This window comes from Cryptotermes secundus, unplaced genomic scaffold (assembly GCF_002891405.2).
Source record: "Cryptotermes secundus unplaced genomic scaffold, Csec_1.0 scaffold349, whole genome shotgun sequence".
Classification (NCBI taxonomy): Eukaryota; Metazoa; Arthropoda; class Insecta; order Blattodea; family Kalotermitidae; genus Cryptotermes; species Cryptotermes secundus.
The window spans coordinates 455,532-462,765 of record NW_019739217.1 but is presented as its reverse complement, the minus strand read 5'-3'; the positions used below and the strand labels follow the sequence as shown (position 1 = coordinate 462,765).

Sequence of the window (7,234 nt, the reverse complement as noted above, 5' to 3'; positions counted from 1 at the left end):
CGGCAATGTGACAAGTCAGACTGAATGAGGAGGGAAACATCAATGGAATGTGGTGAAGAGTGTTGTTGAGAATTGTTCAGCTACTGGGTATGTTACAGAGACATAATGGGTCCTGGTGTTGGTGGGAATGATACCGCCATACCATACCACCATTTACAAGGTGACGTACATCAGGAATCCCTTCTGCGTGAGTTATCTTAGTAGTTGTGTGCACGTGTTACTTGTTGAATTTTTGTTTACATATTGTAACGTGTTTCGTTACCGAAGACGCCGTAGAGATGGTTAATTGGGTTTATTTAACAATCTACAAATAACGGCTACAATTAATTATCACAATATCACGGGTTTCCACACTTTACAAACCCTACAACAAAGTCTCTTAACACGATCTTCACTTGTCTTCGCGTACTAATAACGCGGGAGCTATACAAGTCTCCCTGAATTACACACTCCGAATATAACTGGTGATCCCTGGTTATCGCACACGCGTCTGTAGCTCGTAACTTGCGAACTGAGAACTCGTTGGTAACGCACTGACTGGCTGACTGTCACAGTACAACTGACTGTGAATAGCCTTCGCTGCTCCTGATGTAGCCTCGATCGGACAATACAGAATCCGGCCACGTAATATGCACCCTTGTTGCCTGGCGCTGTGTTGCTATGTAACGCTGTCCGGAAGTAACCGCCGTTACTACTTGGTGACGTCACCGCTGTTGACTTGCGTTGCCTAGCGACCAGGATGCTAGGACTCGGCTAACATCGGCTCGCTTCGGCTTCGCTCGGCGCATCACGGCTGGCGGGGGGGAGGGGCGTCATCCATAGCTTGGCATGTCACAATATCTTAGTTATGTCAACGGTATCTTCCTTCAAGCGAGAGTCACCTGATGAGTCTCAGGTATCTGCATGTGCTTGCCTTAGTCTCGATGCCTTTGTGCATGCTTATTGTTCAGTATGTATTAACCTGCTTTTTTATTCTTCTTGTTTCCTGCCTCCCTCAGCCCACCTTCTAGCTGGTATTGTTCTTAACTAGAATGCATGCGGCCTCCATTGGCATGAGGAAGAAGGAAAGACACAGTATTGACTTAACATGAATTCTTTCAGTTATGATGTGATGTATAAGAAAATGTGATCATATTGTAACATGTCGACAATATTTTCTCAAGTTGTAATGGGAATTGAGGCACTGTATAATTGTTTGAATTACATATTTAACTTTAACTGTTCTCTGTTATAATTAAGATAATGAAGTATTTGTAATTATGATGTCCTGTTGGAGTTTCATCGTATATTTCTAGGAAGTTAGATGTTAATTTTTTCCTTAGGTAAAATTTAGGAGAATTAGAAAACCTCCAAAGAATTTGCTGCTTTGGGTGCTTTGCGTCACCCTTTTATGAACTGAGTTGCAATGAAAAAATCTGACAATGGACACGCAAAAGCTTCAGTGATATGTCGTGTTTCTACAGATTTGAGGAAAATGTATCTAGTAGTGCTCACTTTGCATATCACAAGTATGTCTTAATGACAGTGGAAATGGAACTGCCACACCATACCATGAATTTTGAGGTAAATTGTACAGCAGGAGAGTACTTTGTAAGATTTATATTAGTTGATCTCTGCTTTCAGACTTATTTTCAACCTATTAAATTCTGGTTTTAAGGTGCATGTTGTTGTGTTGAAAAAGTTTTATTTCTTCAAGTGATCTATGCCTCTCTGTTTCATCCTGCTTGTGGCTTCTTTTTTGAGCCTGCCTGATTGCCTTCCTAGTTTGCCATCCATGCGGGTATCATTATTCTTAGTTTGTAAGCATGGGGTTTCATAGGCCACAGGAAATAAAAATGTTCACTATTTGTTAGCATGAAATTTTTCACTTAGTAATCTAAGATAGCGAGCCGTCAGAGTAGCCGAGCGGTCTGAGACATATACTGTGTTTCCTCGCTTGGAAATCGCAATCATCGGTTGGAATCCCATGCAAGGCATATATGTTTATTTTGGTCTTGTGCTTTTATCTTTGTTTTTGTACAAGCTGACCACCCGTCAAAGGAGTCGTTCCGAATGTGTAAGATCTAGAAAAACCGAGGTTAAATGAGAATGTTATATTTTAGCGTCCTGTTGCACTGATTCATGTCCATGATTTATTCCAACCAGCTTACAGTGCATACATTTATTCACCTTACTCTTCTCTCTTGCACTACATTTTTCAGCACAAAAGTGCCATCTTCAGGTTCTTTTCGATGTACGTCAAACTACTTCATTGCATGCCCTGTTGTCTTTATACTAAAATATATATTCGTCATATATATTGATAAATTTTAAATATTAAAAATATTAAAACTTCAGGATTTGTCATCCTTATGTCGTATCTCAATACGCGAGTCACACCTATCTTCTTCTATCGGAGTATTCCTCATACTTTCGTGTATGTATTGTGCTTTGTGTTGTGTCTTGCTCCTGTGACTGCGTGTGTTATACTCGTATAACTCGTGTGACTGCATATAACAAACGCAGTCACAGGAGCAAGACACAACACAAAGCACAATACACACATGAAAGTGGGAAGAACACTCCGATAGAAGAAGATAGGTGTGACTCGCGTATTGAGATACGACATAAGGATGACAAATCCTGAACAGTTTTAATATTTTTAATATTTAAAATTTGTCAACATATATGACGAATATATTGTAACATGTTGAGTTGGACTCTTGTAGGTCGGATGTGTACGTCCCAATCCCACTTCTGACACCAGTTTGTCATGTGTTTCGTTACTGAATACGCCGTAGAGATCGTTAATTGGTTTATTTAACAACCTACGAGTAACGGCTACAATTAATTATTACACAGTTGCGGGGTTTCACACTTTATAACCCTAATCGCATTAATCTGTTTACATTGTTGCGGGGTTTCACGATTTACAACCCTATGCGCAAATCGGTTCACTCTCTTCAGTAGACTACACGTTTACAGTAGGGGAGCTATGTATCACTGTATCACACACTCCCAATTACACAATTACACACGTCCGGTTCTTCTTTCCGCGCCGGCTGCTATACTCTAACTGTAGGCTGCTGACTGGAGAACTGTTGATAACACACTCGCTCGTAGGCTTGCTCGGAGCTAACTGTGAATAGCCTTCGCTGCTCCTTATGTAGCCTCGTTCCGGACCATTGTCGTCTGGTGCCGTGTTGCTAGCAACGCTGTCCGGAGTTGTTGACTGCTGCCTAGGAACTGCGATATCCCTTGGTGACGTCACCGCTGTTGAGTCGCGTTGCATATTTACCAGGTTGCGGAGACTCTGCTAACTTCGGCTCCGCTCGGCACGTCACCGCGGGGATAGTGCCGGGGTGATGAATCGCCTATTACGCGAGCACTACGTTACCGCCACGTGCCGCTGGGGATGTAGGGGTCCTCCGTTGCGCAACATGTCACAATATATTTTAGTATAAAGACAACAGGGCATGCAATGAAGTAGTTTGATGTACATCGAAAAGCACCTGAAGATGGCACTTTTGTGCTGAAACATATATTGCAAGAGAGAAGAGTAAGGTGAACAAAATGTATGCACTGTAAGACGGTTGGGATAAATAATGAGTTAAATGAGAAGTTGATGGAGGTAGGTCTAGGCTCACTGGGGCTGTAGCGGGAATGAAAAAGATGTAAGGTAAGAAAATGTGATGTAGTTTATTTAATTTGTAATTGAATGTGATGACTTATGTGTAGTGTTTGACTTACATATTTGATCAACAGTGTTTTCTCTCTCAGTTCAGGTAATCAATATTTGTCATTCTTATGTTTTAGTTGAGCTTCAAGTTATATTTCTGTGATCAAGTCAATTTGTTGTCCTTCAGGCCATATTCTGGAGACTTAGATAGCGTGGGAAGTTGCTGATTTTGGTAGCCCTGTGTCACCATCAATAGAAGTCAGCGGAAATGTGACAATTGAGACCTGAGTGGAATGTGGCTAAGAGTGTTGTTGAAAGTTGAACTACTGCTGGGTATGTTACAGAGACATAAGTGGTCCTGGCGAGAGTGGAAATGATGCCGCCACACATTACCACCATTTAGGAGGTAACATGTATATCAGCAATCCCTTCTGCAGGATTTATCTTAGTTGTTGTGTTCTTTTAGACATAATTTCCTCTTGTTAGATGTTGAGTTTTTGGTAACATATCTTAGTTATGTCAACGGATTTTTCCTTGAAGTGACAGTAGCCTGATGAATCTCACATATATGAATCTGCTTGCCTTAGTCCCTATGCCTGTCTGCATGCCTATTCTTCAGCATGTATAAACCTGTTTTTAATTCTTCCTTCTTGTGTGCCTGCCTGCCTCAGCCAACCTTCCAGATGGCATTGTTATTCAGTAGAATGCATGGGGAATCAAGTGGCATGAGGAAGAAGGAAAGACACAGTAATGTCTTAACATGAATCCTTTCAGTTAATTCCATGACATCTTAGAAAATGTTATCATATTGACTCAAGATATAATGGAAAATGAGACAGTGTTAAAATTGTTTGACATACATATTTAACTTTACCTGTTATCTGTTATAATTAAGATAATTAAGTATTTGTCATTATGACGTCCTAGTGGAGCTTCATCATGTATTTCGAGGAAGTGAGAGACTGATTTTTTTCCTCAGGTAAAATTTAGGAGAATTAGAAAACCTCTAAGGAATTTGCTGCTTTGGATGCTTCGCATCACCCTTTTATGAACTGAATTGCAATGAAACAGATCTCATAATGGACATGCAAATGCTTCAGTGATGTGTCGTGTTTGTACAAATTTGAGGAAAATGCATCTAGTACTGCTCACGTTGCATAGCACAAGTGTGTCATAATGACAGTGGAAATGGAACCACCACACCATACCATGAATTTTGAGGTAAGTTGTACAGCAGGAGAGTACTTTGTATGAGTTATATTAGTTGTAGTCTGCTTTTAGAATTTTTTTCAACCTATTAAATTTTGGTTTTAATGTGCATGTGGTTGTGTTGAAGATGTGTTTTTCTTCAAGTGATCTATGCCTGTCTGTTTCATCCTGCTTGTAGCTTCTTGTTTGAGCCTGCCTGATTGCCTTCCTAGTTTGCCATCCATGCAGGTATCATTATTCTTAGTTTGTAAGCATGGGGTTTCATTGGCCACAGGAAATAAAAATATTCACTATTCCCATAGCATGAAATTTTTCCTTAGTAATGTAAGATAAGGGGCCGTCAGAGTAGCCGAGTGGTCTGAGACATGTACTGTGTTCCATCGCTTGGAAACCGGAATTATTGGTTCGAATCCCACGCAAGGCATATATGTTTATTTTGGTCTTGTGCATTTATCTGTGTTTGTATACAATTTGGGACCTTCCGATGAGCTGATCACCCTCCCAAAGATTCCTACCGAATGTGTAAGATCTAGAGCAATCGAAGGAAATTGAGAAGTTGATGGAGGTAGGCCTAGGCCCAGTGGGGCTGTAGATCCTAGGAAATAAAAAAATTGTAACTGAAAAAATGTGATCTGGTTGATTTTATTTTTTATTGAATTTGAAGAGCATGGAGGGAAGCTGCGGATACATGTGTATGCAGTAAGAAGTCGCAGACAGCTGACTGTGTTTGCTCTCATAATGTGTTTTCTTTTGTAGGTAGTGGTCTTACGCCGGGCTGATCCACCGTCCTAGCAATCCTATCAACTGGCTGACTATGAGATTATGAAACTGGAGAGAAGTAAAGCGTTTCACATATGCTCTATGCCAGTGCTTCTCCACCTCCGGGCCGCGGCCCTGTAGTGGGCCCTGGCATCAATTATACTGGGCCGCGAGAGGCTGTTCTGGAATTTTGTCATTTTCATTTTCTATGCATTTTTCATGAATAAATATTTTATAGTGGAAATATTCTGAGGAGAATAATATTTGTGTCGAGAAACTCAGACACAGAACACCTAAATCTGTGTAACAAATGTTAGTGACCAAGCCACATATTTTAAACATGGAAGCATTCATGAATGATCCGGAATTTTCAGACATCCAATACTTTCAACATTCGGGAAAGGCAATACCGATGTTTATGACCAGTCATAAAAATTGCCTGCAAGCCGATTACAAAAATGGGCGGCATATCCTCTGTTCTCAGAACAGAGCAAAATAACATCTATGTTGCAAATGTCAGTGACCAATCAACAAGGAAATATAAAGAAAATGTTTCCATTGAAATTGAAGATCAATGCAGTCTGTATCCGTGTCACTAAAATTAAGGATATGGTGGGCAATAACTTTAGTGTCAACGCATTGCTACATTCATAGGCAAAACCTGGCCTCCAAAACAAATGGCACCTGAGCTTAATGAAGTTCTGTCTCAATCTGTTAAGATTATTAATTATATAAAAAACAGTACTTTAAATACAAGACTGTTAAAAGCATTGTGCGATGAAATGGGCTCTGATCATCAAAATCTTCTTTTCCATTCGGAAGTTCGTTGGTTGTCCCGCAATCAAGTTCTCAAGAGGTTATTTGAACTCCAAAAGGAAGTCGAGCTCTTTCTAATTGATAAGAAAAGTAATCTCTCCCATTATTTCCAGGATAAGAAATGGGTAGCCAGGCTGGCGTATCTCAGCGACATATTTTCTTACATGAACGAGTTGAATTTAAAATTTCAAGGTCCAGATACAATAATATTTAATGAGTGGAACAAGATCGAATCATTCAAAAAGAAACTCAGACTCTGGCTTAATATGATTGCAGAAGGAAACAATGAAATGTTTCAGTCGTGCTCAGATTATATTATGGAAGCAGATGATCTCTATTCACAGAATTCAGTTTCAGATATTATTGCAGCCCATTTGAAGATGATGATGTTGTCGTTTGAAAAATATTTTCCCGAACATGAGGATCCCCAGAGGCAAAATATGTGGATTGTGAAACCTTTTGTTGAACACAAAGTGACAGCCTTTCCCATGAAGAAACCCTTCAACTTATTTGAATTATCATCGGACAAAGGACTGGAAAGTACTTTTAATACTACGAGTAATTCAAAATTCTGGATAAGAATGAAAAATGAATATCCAAATTTACATGAAATAGCAGTGAGGTTTCTTCTTTTTTTTTCCACCACATATCTCTGTGAAACTGCATTTTCTGCCATGACTGTGCTTAAAACGAAACAGAGGAACTGCCTGAAACTTTCTGACTGTCTCCGTTTAGTTCTCACTTCAATTCATCTCAGAATTAATAAGCTAACGGATGGAAAACAGAAACAGA

General features: G+C 39.8%; 1 long non-coding RNA gene across 1 annotated transcript; it reads left to right on the top strand.

Annotated features, from left to right (window-relative positions):
• The first annotated feature begins 3,903 nt into the window (after window positions 1–3,903).
• On the top strand, window positions 3,904–5,836 carry LOC111871704. The gene is made up of 3 exons (XR_002844088.2): window positions 3,904–4,064; window positions 4,638–4,879; window positions 5,624–5,836. It is a non-coding gene; the product is annotated as an uncharacterized LOC111871704 (long non-coding RNA).
• Window positions 5,837–7,234: the final 1,398 nt, after the last annotated feature.